Source organism: Bubalus bubalis, chromosome 9 (genome assembly GCF_019923935.1).
Source record: "Bubalus bubalis isolate 160015118507 breed Murrah chromosome 9, NDDB_SH_1, whole genome shotgun sequence".
Classification (NCBI taxonomy): Eukaryota; Metazoa; Chordata; class Mammalia; order Artiodactyla; family Bovidae; genus Bubalus; species Bubalus bubalis.
In genome coordinates, this window is record NC_059165.1 from 17,146,335 (window position 1) to 17,166,541 (window position 20,207).

Consider the following 20,207-nt stretch of genomic DNA (forward strand, 5'->3'; position numbering starts at 1 on the left):
GTAGGTACTAATATAAAGTGCATTTTTTAGATGTGGAAACAAGGTTACTGGATTGAGGGTCCTCAAGACTGCCCTTAGGTTTGATGATTTGCTGGCAGAACTCCCAGAACTCAGACACGCTATTAAATTCACAGTTGCAGTTTATTGCAGTGAAAGGGTACAGATTAAAAACAGCAAACAGAAGAACCACATAGGGCCAAGCCCAGGAGAGACTAGGTACTAGCTTCTGCTTGTCCTCTCTGAACAACTGTACAGAAAGTGTCTTGTTCTTCCATTGACAGTATGTGACAAATGCAAAGTGTTCGCAACCAAGGAAGTTCCCCTGAACCTTAGTGTCCAGAGTGGCTTTTGAGTGTCAGTCACATAGACACTGGAGGCTTCCCTGGTGGCTCAGTGGTAAAGAATCTGCCTGCCAATGCAGGAGATGAGGGTTTGATCCCTGGGTCGGGAAGATTCCCCCCCGCCGAGAGGAAAATGGCAAGCCACTCCAGTATTCTTATTTAGAGAATACCGTGGACAGATGAGCCAGGCAGACTATCGTCCAGGGGGTTGCAAAAGAATCAGACATGATTTAGCAGCTAAATAGCAACAACAACACATATGCAAGGAGTGCCCCCATGACTAAGTGACCAGCCCCCACAGAGATCAATCTGATATAGCATGCCGCAGGATCCAGGGAATAAAAGCATGCATTCACCATGAATCATGCAGTTAGTATAAACTGCATGGCATGGCCCGAGGCCTCAGGCGTACAAGGATACTATTATCAGGCGTGGTATTCCAAGGGCTTATAGGCATCTCACAGAAGCCAGAATGCACAGGTTTTGGACATCCCAAGCCTGCCGAGTTAACTGCACACCTGAGGTTAAGTACCTTGCCCTAGGTATTATATAGAAGAAATGGCAGAGTTAAATTTTAAGTACAGGCATTCTGGCTCCAGTGTTCTATGACCGTATGTTCTACTGCCTTTTGGCATAGCTTCTGTCAAATACAGAATCTGGTATGTTTGAGGCACTGAATGAATTTTTATTAAGTGAATGTGGAGAAGGGAATGGCAAGCCACTCCAGTATTCTCACCTGGAGAATCCCATGGACAGAGGAGTCTGGTGGGCTGCAGTGTATGGGGTCGCAAAGAATCGGACACAACTGAGCAACTAACATGCGTTAAGTGAGTGAATGGAAGAATGGTAGGGAACTGTAGGCTGGGCCTGCTGATTCAGCAAAGGTTATTAGTTTTAACGCTTTTTCATGAAATACCACATGTCTCTATCTACTCCACAGCTCTCCAAAATCTATGTAAGTTATTAGACATTCATTGAAGATCAGCTTAAGTTTCTTTTTGGCTGCCTTCTGCTGTGTAAATATTGCTCAGTTGACTTGAGTAGTAGGATTAGAAGTCTAATTATTTCTAATGTATCAAGAAAAGATATGACTGCTTGAAATTTCAATAATTAGAGCTATTTTTCTGGTTTACAGTGTTATGCATTCCTTAATAGCTGTTGCAATTATAGCTAAAGCTAAATACTTGTGATATTTAGGTTATTTTTCTATTTGTGTGTATTTGCTAATTTCTGTTGGAATAAATAACAAGATTTGGCTGAAATGTAACAAAATAATCCCTCCTCAAGTAATAGTTAATAAATTTGTTATAGTATTTCCTACCCACAGGGTATATATATCATTCTCCATGGAATAAGTACTACAATAACATGTAAAGCATTTAGGCAAATAGAATAAATCATGCCAATTACCATTTATTTTTACATTTAAAAAAATCTCACTTTTATCTGTTGTAATCTTATTAAGGTATAATTGAAATTCCATAAATGGTACATATTTAAAGTATATAATTTGATGATGTTTTAGATATTCAAGAATATCCTTGAAATTCTCATCACAGTCAAGATAAGGAATATTTCCATCTCCAAATGTTTTCTCCTGTCATTTTCTTTGGTCATTTGTATGTCTTTTCTCAAGAGATAGCTGTTTAAATCTTTTGCCTGCTTTTAAGTTTGATTATCTTATTATTGACTTGTAAAAAGTTTTTTTTTTTTTTTTCTTCTGTCATCTAAGTATTTCCTCCAGTCTGTGGCTTCTTTTTCATTTTCTTAATGTTATTTTTTTAAGAGCAAACATTTTAATGAGGCACAGGTTATCAATTTTTTCCTTTATAACTTGTGGGGTTTTTTGTTTGTTTTCAGACTGAGAAAACTTTGCCTACTCTAAGATTCCAAAGATTTTCTCTGGTATTTTCTTCTAAATTTTTATAACTTTACGTGTTATATTCTTGTCTGTGATCTATGATCTATGTTGAATAAGTTTTTATATATGATGTGAGGTAAGAGTTGATTTTTATCTTTTTGCAAACAGATAATTCAGTTGAATCAATGTCATCTTGATTTCTCCCCATAGCTGTGTATGTTGACTTAAGCGTCATGTGTAGGGCAGGCCGGTTACCCATGTGTCCAGAGTTCACTTTGTAATAAACTTATGAACAAATGTAATCAGAGATTACATTTTATTTGTCTTATCTGCACTAACTTCTCTCAATTTATTTAATGATAAAAGTGGGTATGCATAAATTGGGTCTTCCCAGGTGGCTCAGTGGTAAGAAGAATCTGCCTGACGGTGCTGGAGATGCCGGAGATATGGGTTTGATCCCTGGATCCGGAAGATCCCCCTGAGGAAGAAATGGCAAACCACTCCAGTATTCTTGCCTGAAAATTTCCATGGACAAGGGAGCCTGGTGGATTACAGTCCATGGGGTCAGACAAGAGCTGGACATGACTGAGCGCATGAGCGTGATTCATAAGTTGATGAACAAAGCCTGTCAATACTGCATTTTATGTACCACGTACATATTTAAGTTTCTTAATTCACTTAGTAGTAAAGTGGACATTTTTACTTTGTTAATGGTCTGAGGGGGAAAGAATTCAGTTTTTCAACGTTTTTGATTTTGCACTCATTACCCATCGCTTTTGCAGTCATAACTCTTCTTTAGCATGATAATTTGCCTTCTCTCAGGGAAGACACTCTTCTGGCTTACAAAACTTGGGGTTAGGTTATGTTCCCCTCTTTTGACACTGGATATGATTTGATAAATAACTGCCCACGTGATAGTCATAATAGTTATAAAGCATTAAAATTCAGTGGTGAATTAAGATGCGGATAGGGTAGATAATGTGGTATTTGATTTGTTTTGTTCATTAATCTATTATTCAGTGAACTTTGGAAATCGCTGATAATCTGCCCTCCATATAAGGCAGATTGCTGAGAAGAGCTCGAGGGCTTTAGTCTAACCTGTGGTTGTTTGCACTTGGTTCTCCACTCCTGAAACTGACCTTTCTTATTTTTTAGTGAGAAATGCTTGGAAAGTAGAAGTAACACCATCCTCATTTCTCGCTACATTTTAGTCCATGCTTTTTCTACTCTCTTCTGTTTACCTGGCATTGCATTTCAAGTGGTTGGAATGGAAAGTCAGTTTTGAAAATGTCAGAATTTATATACTGTTTTTGTGGTTTGAAATCTTGTGGTTCTTCCCTTTCCCATTTATGAGCTAACTTGCCTGTGTCTGTCACATGTATATAATCTGTGTAAATAAAACAGCTGGGATTGTTTACATATTGACTTTAAGGTGCAAATTACAGTGATATTTAAGGGAGAATGCCTTTTCTTTCTTCTGTTGCCGTCTTCATTGAGAAATTTCCCATTTGATCAGTCTTGTACTTTTTTTGGTCTGTCTGACTTTTAAAAGATCGTATATCCTTCACATTTTCCATGCAGATGTTTATGCAGCCCTGATGTTTACTGGTCTACTTATCTGTTCAGAATATTCTGAAATCCTAAAATTAATCTGACACTTAGAAAAAGATAGAAAGTTCTGTCTATGCTTCAAACCTATGCCGCATATTTGAACCTAGCTTTACCAAATCCCTAAACTATTGTATTAGGCACTGACCCAACTGATTATGAAGTGATACTGTTTTTCCTTATGGCTATTATTTTTAGTGTGCATTGCTTCCATTTCAATGAAGATCTGAATATATATATATATATAATGTAAACTGTATGTTTCTGTCTTTTGTTCCAACTGTTTATTAGTTCTTTCTAAATAAGACCTTGACTATGTATCATCTAAATCCTACCATATCCTATAGTAGTATCAATATTTTTTATTTAAGTAATTTATCTAGATTAGCTAATAGCTTTCATTTTAAAAAATGTCATTCAGTGTTAGTTGTTTAATAAAATTGTGTATACAGTTTCAAAAATAAAGTAAGGACTTATTTAATTTTTGGCAACACTGCCCAGCTTGTGGAATCTTGGTTCACCAACCAGGATTGAATCATGCCCTTGGCAGTGAAAGGGCGGAATCCTAACCCTTGGACCACCAGGAGTTCCCAGAGACTCTTTTTCATTAATTCTCTTTCTTTTTATTCCTTGGAAATATTGTTTGTGTTGGTAGGCTTCGGTCATTTTATAAACAAGCCCTGTTCAAGTCAATATTTATGAGCCCATAATATATGAGATGTTAGTATGAGTAAGATAGCCCCTATCTTCTGAGAGGTAATATGGCCTGTATACAACTTGACCATAATATAAAATTGTTGTTCAGTGACTTAAGTCGTGTCCGATTCTTTTGCGACCCCATGGACTATAGCCCACCAAGCCCCTTCAGTCCATGGGATTTCTGAGGCAAGAATACTAGAGTGGGTTGCCATTTCCTTCTCCAGGGGATCTTCCTGACCCGGGGATCAAACCTGCGTCTCCTGCTTTGGCAGGCGGATTCTTTACCTCTGAGTCACCTGGAAAGCCCCTAATATACAATACAAAGAGCTAAAATACCTGACGTACTTAAGGAGCACACTCTTTGAGGAGAATATTTCCAGAATAGTAATTAGTGAATGAGAAATGTTTCAGAGTGGAAATGTTTTATGTCTTAAGTTTAAACTTCATTTTTTAAAATTAAGTAGTAAATTTTCTTATGAAAACATGGAAAAAATCTTTAGCAAAATTGAGTTACACATTTAATTAAGATTACTATAAAAATAAGAAAATACTTTTCTTTAGAGCGTCTTAGACTGTAATCATAAAATGTATTTCTCTCAGAGCTCAGCTACTTTTTGTTTTTCTCTAAATGTTGACCCTATAGGAAATTGCAGCACAATTTTCAAAGCTTTGATCACTTATGCCTGTTTTAGGTAATTCAGCCTTGAAGTATGATGCATATATTCACCTGCAGAATTACAGAGCCGTCGGTTACCTTACTTATTAAGATGTATTACTGCCTGAGACTTGTTTTCAATTTCTGCAAAACATTTGAGGAAGGTTGTTTTTTCCTATACATTCCATAATTACAAAACTTTTGCTTTTGGTTTATTGTTGGCAAGTGAATATATTTAGCATTTTCCAATTACTATTTTCTACTCGTTTTTTAAAGACATATGGATATTAGCTAGATCTAAAATTTTAAATATATAAATGAAGGACCAAATACTTCATAAAATTTAAAAAATTAAAACTATACTGCAGAAGTCCTAAAATAGTGAATTTCCATGTAAATTGAAAATATAAACAAACTTTTGGCATAAGTGTCTGAATTATACTCTTTTCATATTTGTTGTTAACTGATTTGAAACCATTTTTTTAATTTACATGTTCCATATTCAATAAAATATCTTGTCAGAAGAAGAATTTCTATGTTCCTCAGAGTTTATATTTCTTTTCTTGCTTTTTCTTCTGAATGCTTCTTATTCAGAACTGACAGTTTTGCTGGCTCATTGATTAAATCACAGTAGGATTCTTCAGTTTAAGAAGTCTAATCCAAAATGTTGATTGTGAAAGAAATCATTTTAAAAAGGGAAGAGAAGTTAGGTTTGCAGTTTTTCAGGATTTTAACCAAGCCTAGTGTCTATTGTTTAGTATATGACCATTATTAAAATAGTGGCTGAAATTGTGAAAAAGCCCACTTCCATACCCTTCCAGTTCTATGATTTTGTGTTTTGAATCTTGGTTTAAAATTCTCTTAAATAATATTGTTGGACTTAGTAGTTTTTAAAGGGTCAGCCCTAGAAGCTTGCAGCTTACTTTGGGATCCTTGTAATATGTATGTGTATTTGTGTATGTGTATGTGTTAAAACAGGTTTGCGTGAACAAATACTAAAATATTTGAATATTTTCATTAACAGCAAAACCAAACGCATTAGCCACATGAAGAGCAATGGCATGAGTTTACAGAAGCGCTGCCAACTTATGAATTGTTGGATTTCTTGTGGTTACCTGGGGCTTAATATTAAAATTTGTGGATAATATTTCAAATGAACACAATGCAGGCTTATTTAAAATCAAGGATAGGCCTTTAAATATATACTTAGGCTAAGCATTGGTGCTAATTCTTTGTTAGTCCAGGCAGCTTTATAATTTTCTTGCTGCTAATTTGTGTACCAATAAAGGATGGTTGAATCAACATCTGTTTTTCAGTGAAAGGAAGTTTAACTCTCAAGCAGAAAAAGCAGTATTTTCAGCATTTGTCATTTAAACAAATAGAAATGAGTTTAACAAAATGTTATTTTCAGTCAAAGCACCAGATAAAATGCTTTATTCTTGTTTTATTCTCATTCTAACATCAAGTCCTCCCTCCAGTGGCTGCTGTTACAACATTTTCCTCTTTTACCTTATTTTAAAAAAAAGGCAAGGAAAATTAGGATTATTTTTTTCTCAGAATTAAAGCCTATTTTTGTGTCATGTTGAAAGACGTGCAGATGATCCCTCTGTGGAAAATAGTGTTTTGTGACTAGATGAACCTGTCTTTTGATAGTCAAGGGGACAGACAGAAATTCATTCTGAAATGAAATCTTCAATTCAGTTCAGTTGCTCAGTCATGTCTGACTCCCTGTGACCCCATGGACTGTAGCACGTCAGGCCTCCCTGTCTGTCACCAACTCCTGGAGTTCACTCAAACTCATGTGCTGCCATCCAGTGATGCCATCCAGTCATCTCATCCTCTGTCGCCCCCTTCTCCTCCCGCCTTCAATCTTTCCCAGCATCAGGGTCTTTTCAAATGAGTCATCTATCCGTATCAGGTGGCCAAAGTATTAGAGTTTCAGCTTCAACATCAGTCCTTCCAATGAACACCCAGGACTGATCTCCTTTAGGATGGACTGGTTGGATCTCCTTGCAGTCCAAGGGACTCTCAAGAGTCTTCTCCAACACCACAGTTCTAAAGCATCAGTTCTTCAGCCCTCAGCTTTCTTTATAAGTCCAGTTCTCACATACATACATGACTCCTGGAAAAACCATAGCTTTGACTAGATGGACATCTTAGTCCTCATCTTTTATTTTCAAGTTGCTTATAACTGCCCCTGTGCCAGCATTTAAAAAAATTTAATTGCTTGTATATCTTCAAAGGCAGATTTTACTTGTTGTACTTACTAGTGGCAAATACCAAGGAAAGACCAAAACCATAAGTAATAGTTTATGTGCATAGTTGTATTCTCAAATACTTTATTATAAAGTTTTGGGATGTTATTTTTAATACAGGCTTTAAACATTTACAGTTTTATCTTTTTAAATAGCTGGTGCAAATGCTTTTGAGAAAATCAATTTTTATTCAAAATATTAGTTCCATTTCAAAACAGGCAAGGAATCAATTGGGTTTTAGTATTATGATTTTTTTTTTTATATATAGCTTCTCTGAGATTTACTCAATACTTGATTATCCTTTCCCTTATAATTGCTTCTTAGGTTTACTCACCAAGTAGAACCCCCAAATTTCTGACTAACTAGATAGGACTGGACTCCTAACTTTATGCTTAAGAAAAATACCCCCAAAGAACAACTTATTGAAGGCAGTACTACTAAAATTAGTTATTACTTTTCTTTCAGTGTTTTCTTTATCATTTATTTAAACATATATTGTTGATAAATAAAAAACACACAAGCCCAAGTTGTATATAGTCTTTGTAGTGTATAGTCTGCACACACTATCAACAGTTTACATCGACTCATGTGTTTCTCCCCATTTCATTCTCCTACCACCTTCCCAGTGGTAATCCATGTTCTGAATTTTGCGCTTTTCTCTTAATTTTTCCTAAGTTTTATCACTGGAATTGTGATACCTATAAATTGTTTTAGTTAAATTTGTTTTTGAACTCTATATACATGGTATTATAAGTTTTCTGATTTTTGGTTGTTTAGGCTGTACTGTTTTAGAGAAGACTCTTGTGAGTGCCTTGGACTGCAAGATCAAACCAGTCAATCTTAAAGGAAATCAATACTGAACATTCATTGGAAGGGTTGTTGCTAAGGCTGCATCTCCAATCCTTTGGCCACCTGATGTGAAGAGCCAACTATCATTGAAAGAGAACCTGATGCTGAGAAAGATCAAAGCCAAGAGGAGACTAGGGCAGCGGAGGGTGAGATGGTTAGATATTAAAAGCATCACTGACTCAATGGACATGAATTTGAGCGAATTCTGAGAGATAGTGGAGGACAGAAAAGCCTGGCGTGCTACAGTTCATGGAGTCACAAACAGCTGGACACGACTTACAACAACAACAATTTTTGGAACATTCATTTGTGTTTTTTAGTGTGGTTGTGGCTCATTCACTTTCACTGCTTTACACTGTTCATTCTGTTAATATACTGCAGTGTATCTGCCTTGCTTTAATTGGAGAACAGTCTTTTCCGGTTGTGGTAACCAGTTTCTAAGATGGCCCCCAGTGATCCTTGTTTCTTGATATTTATACCTTTATGCAGACCTTTCCTATATTGAATAGGATTGTCCTCTGTGCCAGTAGACTATTGAGGAAGTGATGGTGAGAATTTTGCAACTTTCTCCTTGATTTCCTGGTTCTATCTCTGTGAATAAAACCAGAAATCATGGCTTGGTGATATTCAAGCAGTCCCGGGAAGAAGTTCATGTGAAGAGATACTGAGGCATCTAGCATCAACCCAGTACCAGTAATTTATCTGCATGTGTGATTTACCTTTAGCCTCAGTCAGACCTTCAGATGGTTATGGACTTGTCAGTTTATCTCGACTGCAACCTCAGGAATCTGAGCCAGAACCTCCCAAATGAGCTGCTTCCGAATTTCTGACCGGTAGAAATCACTTGAGATTATAAATGTTTGTTGTTTTTGGCACCTGCATTTTGAGGTAATTTGTCTCGCATCTACAGATAATGTATAAACTAGCTTTTTTGATGATATGAACATTTCTTGAACATTTTTATACCTTCTGTTACACATATACAAGACCAAGTAGTGGAACAAGATGTGTGATTACTTAGCTGAAGATGATCAGAATGTTTAACCTGGGTATCTTATGCCAATTTTTTAAAAAGTGGTTATATAAAGATATATTTTGGTCAGCCCTGTGAATAAAAGTCTCCATTATGCCTAATTCTTTTTTTAACTTTGGGCATCCCAGGGTTGGGAAGATCCCCTGGAGGAGGGCATGGCAACCCACTCTAGTATTCTTGTTTGGAGAATCCCAATGGACAGAGGAGCCTGGTGGGCTACAGTCCATGGGGTCACAAAGAGTTGGGCATGACTGAGTGACTAAGCACAGCACTTAGTGTGTGCTTGTCACTTCGTAAGTTTGTCACACACTTCCTAGGTGTGTCACATTGTCACTTCGTAATATTTTCTAGTTTAGTGAGTGTAAAATAATATCTTTTTTGTAAATATCTATTAATAAATTGTGTTTCTTGGGACTTCCCTGGCAGTTCATTGGTTAAGACTCTGCTCATCATCTGCAGGGAGCATGGGTTTGATCCCTGGTTGGGGAACTAAGATCCCATGTGCTGCTCAGTGCAGCCAAAATAAAATAATAAAAAACAAACTCAGTCTTTGTTTAAAAAAAAAAATTGTATTTCCTGTCCCAGGATCAAAACAGTAGTCTCCCATATTTTCCCCTAAAAAATTTAAAATTTTTTGCATTTATACCCTTAATCCATTATCTATCTTTGAAATGGATATCTAATTTCATTTTTTACAATGTAGCTGACCAGTTCCAATTATTGAAAGGTTCATCCTTTGCCTAGTGATATGTCAGGGTCATCTGTATCACATGATTTGTTATGTGGCTCTGCTTTGGAGTTTATTCTGTTGGTCAGCTTGTCTCTTCTAGTACTAACGATACACTGTCTTAATTACTGTGATACCTGGTAAGGCAAGTCTTCTGTCATCTTCTTTGATACTTTCACAGTATTGAGCCCTTCTTACATGAATATGGTATGTTTCTTCATGTATTTCAGTCTTCTTTATTGTCTGTTAGTAAGATTTTATCATTTTCTGCACATCATTTTAACATACCTTTTGTTAGATCTATTCTTACTATGTAATTTATTTTTTGCTCTCCAAAATGTCTTTAAAAAAACAGCCATACTTTATAAGTGATTGTTGCTGGTATTTATAAATATACTTTACTTCAAAATATAAGCAGTTTTAGTCATCTTGCCAAATTCTCTTTTTATTCCTGATAATGTAGAGATTCTTCATATATTTTTTATATTTTTGAAGATCTTTTTTCTTGATTTTGTTGTTTGTTGTTATCTAAAAGATAATCATATTATCTGCAAATAATGGTAACTTTGTTTTCCTATTTTTAATCCTTATATATTTTAATTTATTTTTTTTATGTTTCCTTATACTGGCTAGAAACTTCAGAAAACTTTGACTAGAAGTGATAAAAGCAAACTGGTAATGTTGGACATTCTTGGTAACTGACTTTAAAGAGAATGTTTTTAGTAATTTACCATGGACAGTAATTTTACTGTAATTTTTTTGAACCTCTCTATCACGTTAAGAGCATTCCTTTTTATTCCTGGTTTGCTGTGACTTCTTTTCCAAAAATGTGTATTGAATTTTATCAAATACTTTTCTGCAGATTTTGAAGTTATTATGCTTTTTCTTCCTCTATGTTAATTTAGTGAGTAACATTTGTAGATACTGTAATGTTTTGTAATGTACGTCTTGAGTTTGATCTCAGTAGGAGGGTCCTTCAGGGAACTTAGCTATTATGTTGGAAGGAAAATCTAGTTGTAAAATTCTTGACTCGCATGATCATAGGAAGGGTCTCTACCACTTTGTGCTTACGTAGACAATAGTAGTGAAAGCTGTCTGGCATACTGTGTTTAAAAATAGGTCTAATAATATAAATGGCTTAACATTCCACACTGTCCTTGTGCTGACAACTTTAGCGCCACAGATTTAAATTCCTGTAACTAATAGTCTGGCTAAGTCATGGTTGTTTTTTGAGGAAAAAATATTTTGTAGAAGCCAGGAGGGTTCTTATTTGTTTTTGGAATAAGAGATTTTTGCTATCTCAACTCCTTTGTTAATTTACTCAGGTTATGAATTGTTTTGATTGTTTTCTGAATAACGTAAGTAACCACGGTAACTAATACGGTGGTTGAATAGGTGATTTGAAGTTTCACGTTTCTAGTTCTCTTTATTTAAGATCAGATATTGGTAGTGTCTCAGGAATAGAGAACCTTCCCAAATCTTTCTGAGTTCATCATTTCTTGGTCCCAGGATGCAGTCATTTTTGAAATATGGTACAGACATGAAATTCTAGAAAGTAATATCACTTCATAAAGAACTGGGAAAGTCTAGAAGCTGAGAAAAAAATTGTTCACCTAGTGATAACATTCGTAGTTGTTAACACATTTAGGTAAAGTCAAGTTTCATGGATGTTTTCCCCTTAAATAAACAATAAAGAGTGCACTGTCAGTAGACCGTGGATACAGTGGTACTTAAATGCCTATTTGCAGCACAATTGTGGTCTCCCCCAAAGCTTAACTTTGCCCTTGACCTTTGTTGCTGGTGTTATTAGTATATCTTGCCAGGATTAAGACTAAATTTCTTGATGATATACTCAAGTTTTTCTTTCTTTATTTTTTTAAACTATAGCAGGTGTTACTTTTCTGACTTTGAAGTAAGTTAGTATTGTGTGTGAGATCAGTTGCAAAAATAATCAAAATAATAATAACCAAAATAAAGCAATTATTACCAAATTTCAGTCCCTATTAGAAATCGGGTAAAATCTGAGTACTATTAGGTGGTATGCGGCCAAAGAATGAACTAAATCATGACCAAAGTGAATCAGTGCTTCCCACCAGATTCTCATTGGAAGATGTATGTAAGGGACAGGGACAGGCCAGGGAGGCAAACGATGATTGACAGAGAATCCCAAAGCACAGAACTAAAACTAGACTAGAGCACTGCGATTTATAAAACTTTATATGTAAATGTTCACATAATAATATTTGCTCCTGGTGTCTAGATAGAGCAGGCCTACATGGTTGCCAGCCTGGCTGTGGTGGAAGGGGTGAGAAGGACATTTGAAAAGAGAAGTTCTTTAAGTGAGTCTGCCTCAAGTCCACTTAACAGTTTTTGTTCTTTTTTTCCCATGGAAGGAAAAAGGAAGCATGAGTGAGATGGTCAGGGCTCTTCCCTTTTGAGACTGTGCCTTGACCTTTGGTGTCGTAGCTATAAAGAAGAGATAGGGGAGAGAGATCCACTTAATACACAGCGAGGAATACTGCTCCAATGCCAGCGTCATCTCTTTCAGACCATAGGAATCATCACCTCAAAAGGAAACTGGGTACCCACTAGCAGTCACTCTTCCTTCTCTCTCCCACCCCATCTCCCCCAGACTATTTATAAATCTGAGAGAGGGTCACCTTAGTATCTACCACATGCATATTATATTTTAAAATTTAGATTGAACCTTGAGTTTACAAAGTTAAGCAGAGATGCTAGTAAGGTGTTTATGGAATGAGAAAATTTGACTTAAGCTTTGCAAATAATGTTCTTACTGTTATTTCATGGTATTCAGTTCAGGTCAATTCAGTCGCTCAGTTGTGTCTGACTCTTTGCAGCCCCATGAATTGCAGCACGCCAGGCCTCCCTGTCCATCACCAACTCCTGGAGTTCACTCAAACTCATGTCCATCAAGTCGGTGATGCCATCCAGCCATCTTATCCTCTGTCGTCCCCTTCTCCTCCTGCTCCCAATCCCTCCCAGCATCAGAGTCTTTTCCAGTGAGTCAACTCTTCGCATGAGGTGGCCAAAGTACTGGAGTTTTCAGCTTTAGCATCATTCCTTCCAAAGAACGCCCAGGACCTATCTCCTTTAGAATGGACTGGTTGGATCTCCTTGCAGTCCAAGGGACTCTCAAGAGTCTTCTCCAACACCATGGTTCAAAATCATCAATTCTTCAGCACTCAGCTTTCTTCACAGTCCAAATCTCACATCCATACATGACCACTGGAAAAACCATAGCCTTGACTAGATGGACCTTTGTTGGCAAAGTAACGTCTCTGCTTTTGAATATGCTATCTAGGTTGGTCATAACTTTCTTTCCAAGGAGTAAGCGTCTTTTAATTTCATGGCTGCAGTCACCATCTACAGTGATTTTGGAGCCCCCCAAAAATAGTCAGCCACTGTTTCCACTGTTTCCCCATCTATTTCCCGTGAAGTGATGGGACCAGATGCCATGATCTTAGTTTTCTGAGTGTTGAGCTTTAAGCCAACTTTTTCACTCTGCTCTTTCACTTTCAAGAGGCTCTTTAGTTCCTCTTCACTTTCTGCCATAAGCGTATTGGTTACTTTTAAGTCTTAGGAAGATAGCTTCTGCTTGGTCAGTTTGGTCTGGAGTTATGTACATTTGTAATATTATATTTTACTGTTTATGTTTACCATAAAATTGAAGTCTCTTAAGTAGCTAATGACAATTTAATTTGACCCCCATAAATGATCATATATTTTTGACATACTTTGTTTTTCTCAAATTTTGAGCATATGTCCTTTTTGAGAATTCTTTTGCCCTCTGATGTACCTCTGCTATTTCTGTTCCATATTATGAAAACTTCATAAAAGGCTATTTAAATTATTTTTTTCTTTTGTGGAGTTTCAAAGTTGAGAGTTATCTAAAAGGATTGTTTTAGATGTGTTTAATTTCTCAGATTGAGCTTTAGTGTAGTCTTGTAAATATTCTAAGGTTTTTCACTAGCTTTGTTGAGTTTCTGTCTTTTTGCTAGCCAGAAAACAATATAAAAGCTAACCAAACAACTAGCAATTTGGGAACCTGTTAAAAAGACACAGTAGTAAAATATTAGTTTCTTCTAAAATCTTTCTTTTTGATATCCCTTAACTTTTGACTCTTTCTTTTAGATGCTTGGTTTACCAAAATATTGTGAGGAATGATGGGGAGTAGCTTTTTTTCCCACTCCAGTACTCTTGCCTGGAAAATCCCACAGATGGAGGAGCCTGGTAGGCTGCAGTCCATGGGGTCGCCAAGAGTCAAACACAACTGAGCGACTTCACTTTCACTTTTCACTTTCATGCATTGGAGAAGGAAATGGCAGCCCACTCCAGTGTTCTTGCCTGGAGAATCCCAGGGATGGGGGAGCCTGGTGGGCTGCCATCTATGGGGTCGCACAGAGTCAGACACGACTGAAGCGACTTAGCAGCAGCAGCAACAAACTTGATGAGTAGTTTGTTTCAGTTTGTTTGCAGTTTAGGGATTTATTTTAAAATGTATTAAAATTTTTATTGAAATGCAGTTGATTTACCATGTCATGTTAGTTTCAGGTGTGTAATGAAGTGATTCAGTTTTATATATATGTCTATGTATATATATATATATTCAACTTCTTTTCCATTAAAGGTTATTATAAGATATTGAATATATTTTTTTGTAAATGCTTGTTGCTTATTTATTTTATGTATAGTAGTTTGCATTTGTTAATCCTCTACTCCTAATTTATCCCTCCTTTGCCTTACTTTCACCTTTGGTAATGTAAATTTGTTTTCTATGTCTGTGAGTCTATTTCTGTTTTATATATAGGTCCATTTGTTTTACTTTTTAGATTCCACATACAAGTGATACCATATAATATTTGCCTCTATATAACTTGCTTCAGTAAGTATAATATTCTATAGGTCCATCCATGCTACTGCAGATGGCAATATTTCATTCTTTTTAAATGGCTCAGGAATATTCCATTGTGATGGGGAGTAATTTTTATCAATACTAATTCAGAATAGCAAACCAAATAGAGACAATTTTGGTGGACAACTTTTATATATGTAATTTCCTCCAACTAGCCCAAATTCTAAATTGTAATACCCTCTGATCATATAAACTAATGCACAGAAGTGAAAACTTCCTGTAGGATGAAGAAACTGGAATCGTTTTCCTAGTTGAAGTTGAGTAGTTTGACTTTCGGAGAAGGCAATGGCACCCCACTCCAGTACTCTTGCCTAGAATATCCCATGGATGGAGGAGCCTGGTAGGCTGCAGTCCATGGGGTCGCTAAGGGTTGGACACGACTGAGTGACTTCACTTTCACTTTTCACTTTCATGCATTGGAGAAGGAAATGGCAACCCACTCCGGTGTTCTTGCCTGGAGAATCCCAGGAACAGGGGAGCCTGCTGGGCTGCCGTCTACGGGGTTGCACAGAGTCGGACACAACTGAAGTGACTTAGCAGCAGCAGCAACAGTTTGACTTTACCAGACAGTTGTAGCTAATAAGTTGTACCTAATAAGAAACTGGATGTGAAAAGACTTGGTGACTCTGTGAGTAGCATGTGCATATAAGAGATAGTTAAAATAGTGCTCTTTGGACACGACTTTGATCTGAATGAAGATAGAACTCACATACTTGAACTTTTTTAGAATACATTTTAGTAAGATTGGACAAGAATATAAACAAATTAATTTAAATTCCATTTTGATTATTTTCAACATGGCCTTGGAAAGCCAAATAAACTCAAGAAGTATTTATTGGGGGGCTTTATTGTTTATTCTAAGAATTCACCCAAATGATGCACATTGGAAGTTTCTTATTCCTATAGGCTGAACTGATAAGGATAGCCTTTTTGAAGTTTGAGCACATGGTAATTGGAATCAAATTATTTCCAACGTTCTGTGAATTACTAATATATATTATTGTAAAGGAATTTGTAGTTTATAAAATGTGTTTGTCTATATTCTTTCATAGAATCTTCATAATCATCCCGTAAAGGGAAAGCGAAAGTGTTTGTTACTCAGTCGTATCCAACTCTTTGTGACCCCATGGACTGTAGCCCACCAGGTTCCTCTGTCCATGGTCTTTCCCAGGCAAGAATACTGGAGTGGGTTGCCATTCCCTTCTCCTGGGGTTCTTCCTGACCCAGGGACTGAACCCACGTCTCCTGCATTGCAGACAGATTCTTTACCATCTGAGCCACAAAGGGAATCGCCCAGTAAAGGGACGTGCTCTTATTTTCTTTGTTATTCCCATTACTTAAGTTAGAGAAGTTGTGACTTTCTCAAGGTCACTCAGCCACTAGGTAGTGGAATTGAGGTTAAAAAGTCTGAATTTCTCATCCCAAACCTACATCACATTGCTTTAGGAACTAAGGAGTTACTTTAGATGTGCTTGGATTGGAACAACATATTCCTACTCTGAGCTAAACTTTGACCCACATACAGATTACGTTCTCTGCAGAAGCCCATTCTCTGTGCACTGCTGCTAAGTCACTTCAGTCGTGTCCAACTCTGTGTGACCCCATAGATGGCAGCCCACCAGGCTCTCTTGTCCCTGGGATTCTCCAGGCAAGAACACTGGAGTGGGTTGCCATTTCCTTCTCCACTGCATGAAAGTGAACAGTGAAAGTGAAGTCGCTCAGTCATGTCCGACTCTTAGCGACCCCATTGACTGTAGCCTACCAGGCTCCTCCATCCATGGGATTTTCCAGGCAAGAGTACTGGAGTGGTGTGCCATGTCCTGGGCCTTGTCTTCCATGTCTGCTTCTGCCTCATGCCCTTATTCTTTAGCCTCTCCCCCAGGGCCCATGTGTCTGTACATGCACACCACACAGAGTCACACTCATACATGCTCACTCTCCAAAATGTAAATTTTTCACACTATTGCCTCAGAACTATAAACTGTCCAGGATTGTTATGAACTAACCTTTGCTGATTCTGAGTAACATGCATACTTTAACTATAATTTGGATAGATGTTTTAGTTGCACATAAATCTCTGGTACTGATTAAGTTACTATGTTTTGATTGCAAGTAGGCTCTCTTGGGACTTCCCTTGTGACTCAGACAGTAAAGAATCCACCTGCAATGGGTTCAGTCCCTGGGTTGGGAACATCCCCTGGAGGAGGGCATGGCAACCCATTCTGGTATTCTTGCCTGGAGAACTCCCATGGACAGAGGAGTCTGGCGGGTTACAGTCCATGGGGTCATAAAGAGTTGGACAAGACTGAGCTACTAGGCACACACACACAGGCTCTCTTGAACTGAATTTCAAGAGCCTGACTTAGCATAGATTCTTTGGAACCAAACCAGCTCCAGGGATCCCACGGACTTAACCCAATTTTACTTGTCCTGTGATATATTTTGCACTTTCATCATTACATTGAGAATGAGGTGGAAAGGCCTTCTGTTGCAAAATAATCTCTTTCTAGGTCGTATTTAATACCTGACTGAAAACAAACAAATATAGGAAACTGAGGCTTCTGTGTGTCTTTGTGTACTTTTTATAAGTGTTCGTGCCATATTTTGAGCAAACAAGGCAAATAAATATTCTACCGTTTCATGTTTTGAAATGCTGACTGGATAAAGATTACACATGACAAGTTATTTATAGTTTTATTTATACATAGTGGATTCTCTGTTGGAATTATAGAAGGCAAGAAGATATGATAATTGCTTTGTGTAGTTCACAGAATGAAATTGCAAACTGAGATGTTTTGAATCTAGTTTATACTGTAACCATTTCTAGGAAACCGTATTTAAACAGCAGTGGTTATCATGAAGTATACAACATGTCAACTGTGTCCCAATTCACATCAGTAAAAACCTTCTACCACTTTATTCCCTAGAACCTAACCTCCATCAGATAATACTAAATAAACTATGTCGAGTGCACGTATTATATATATGTGTGTGTGTGTGTGTGTGTGTGTGTGTGTGTGTGTATCAAATGTATCAAACAGCTTGCTGGCTGTATTTGTAGTAGTGTTTATCTGTGGTCATGCAGGTTATAACTCTGAATTTTTATTAGGAAAAATAAATTGAGAATTTATAATGTTCTGATTTAGTTTCACCAGCTGTGCCACTGCCAAGGAAAATAACTTGAGAAGGTAAAAATCTAACAGTGAATAAGAAAGCAGGAGGCAGTTTGCTTCATACTTATCTGCTTCATATCTGCTGTTATAAGGTTTAGGGTCAAAGAGAGTAATTAGTAGTCTCCGAACTTAAATACTGTCACTTCAGTAAATTGCAGCATGTATCTTCGGATTGTCTTGTATAAAAGAAGCATAATGATTATTAATTGATATTTGATCTTGGGAGTCTTGAAAACAATTCTTTAAAATGTGAAATATATTTTTGCCCCTCTGTCTCTTACTCATTTATTTGGGAATTTGACAAATATCCATTGGGCTCCAAATACATCCAGCCTTGTTTTAGGGACGGATGAGATACCTGTCCTCATGGAGATCAAAGTCTGAAGGGGGAACTTGTTATTAAACACTGAAGAGCAGTTACAGCTTTTTTTTTTTTTTCAAGTTTTACTGAGATAATTGACATCACATTATGTGCATTTAAGGCATATCATGTGATGATTTGATTTATGTATCTTTTGCAAAATGATAGTTATCTATTTTTTTAAGACCTACCCTCTTAGCAACTTTCAAGTATACAACACAGTATTGATAACTGTAGTCACTATGTTGTACATGAGATCCCCATAATTTTAAAATGCAAATTTTGAAAATGAGTCTGACATCAAAAATATTTTATACTTTCTCTTTCAGTGAAACAGTCACAATGAAATAATCATATAAGTTGTTCTGTTTAGAAATTAGACAGTTTGAGGCCAGTGAAAACCAAAAGTTCATATTTACAAGAATACTGAATTGACAGAGGGGGTAGAGTGAAAAAGTGCGAGAAGTCTCCTGTGAATAGTTAATTTGGTCTTGGAATTGTTAGCAAGGAGCACTATGTGGATTGTCTCGCTGTGAACATTTCTATTTACTTTCTGCTACAGGATGGTAGACAATAAGGAGTTGCTGGGGAAACTTGTACCTAAACTTGTGGGACTTGACAGATGAAACTAATTCCCAAACGTAGCCCTATAGCCCTTACAAATATTGCTTTTTCTTATGTGTTGTAATGATCAGTCTGAGTCTCATGTATTTAATTTGTGGCAGTTTGGCAGTTTGGTCACTCGAGTATAAGCCCCACGCAGGCCGTGCACGCTTTACTCTCCATTGCACCCTCGTGCCTTGCACATGGCTCATCAGACAGACAAAACTGGTTCTTGAAGGAAGATAGGCATATTTCATCTATGTATAATTTACAGAGTTTTGAGTTACCTATTCACAGAAGAAAAATAGCAACTACTTCCATGCTAAGTGAAAGTGCTTTCCCAGTCAAAGACAGTCTCATATTCTAGTTATTCCTAGGTTAGGAAACTTCACATTCCTGAGAAGCGATAAAGTACCACTAGTTATAGCAAGAGTCAGCTATAAACACCTTCTATAATATTAATTCTCAACCACTGCAATATAACTTACATTTTATAAATGAGAAATCTGAAGATTTTTGAATATTAAGTGGCTTGTCCCTAGCAACGGAGCTGTTATTAAGTGGGGAAGCTAGGATACATTTATAGTATTTTAAAAAAACAAACCAAGGTATGTTGAACCCTTAATTACCCATCAGGCCCTATACTAAGTGTTTTACATTAAATCTCCCTGTAACAACACGAGGGAGGTGTGGTTATCATTTCCATTGTACATGTGTGGAAGACAAGGCATGGAGAAGTTAGATAATTTGCCAAGAGCAGGTGGCTAGCTCGTGGTAGAACCAGAGAGAACTTCCCCTTCTATTTCCCCACCCACAGTCAGAGCTGAGCTAAGGGCCGCGTTGATTTATGACCCTGGGAACATTCTTAGTTTAAAACTATTATTTTAAGCATTATTATTTTTAAGTATTTTCTGTTCTACTCTGTTAATTATACAAATGCTTCAGTTTTTAAAGATAATCGTACAGTATACGTCTTGAGTAGAAACTGAAGTTTACTCTTTACGTAGTAAGTAAATCATTCAGAGGACTATTATCTTACTTACCTCAGCTTTTATGTAATCTCATTAACACTTATGGATTGACTATATTAATTTAGTTTAATTTTTTCC

The 20,207-nt window shown here is 36.8% G+C and overlaps 1 protein-coding gene across 15 annotated transcripts in view; it reads left to right on the top strand.

Annotated features, from left to right (window-relative positions):
- FAM172A (family with sequence similarity 172 member A) overlaps positions 1-20,207 on the top strand; it is a 414,351-nt gene that overhangs the window by 16,196 nt on the left and 377,948 nt on the right. The window lies entirely within an intron of this gene.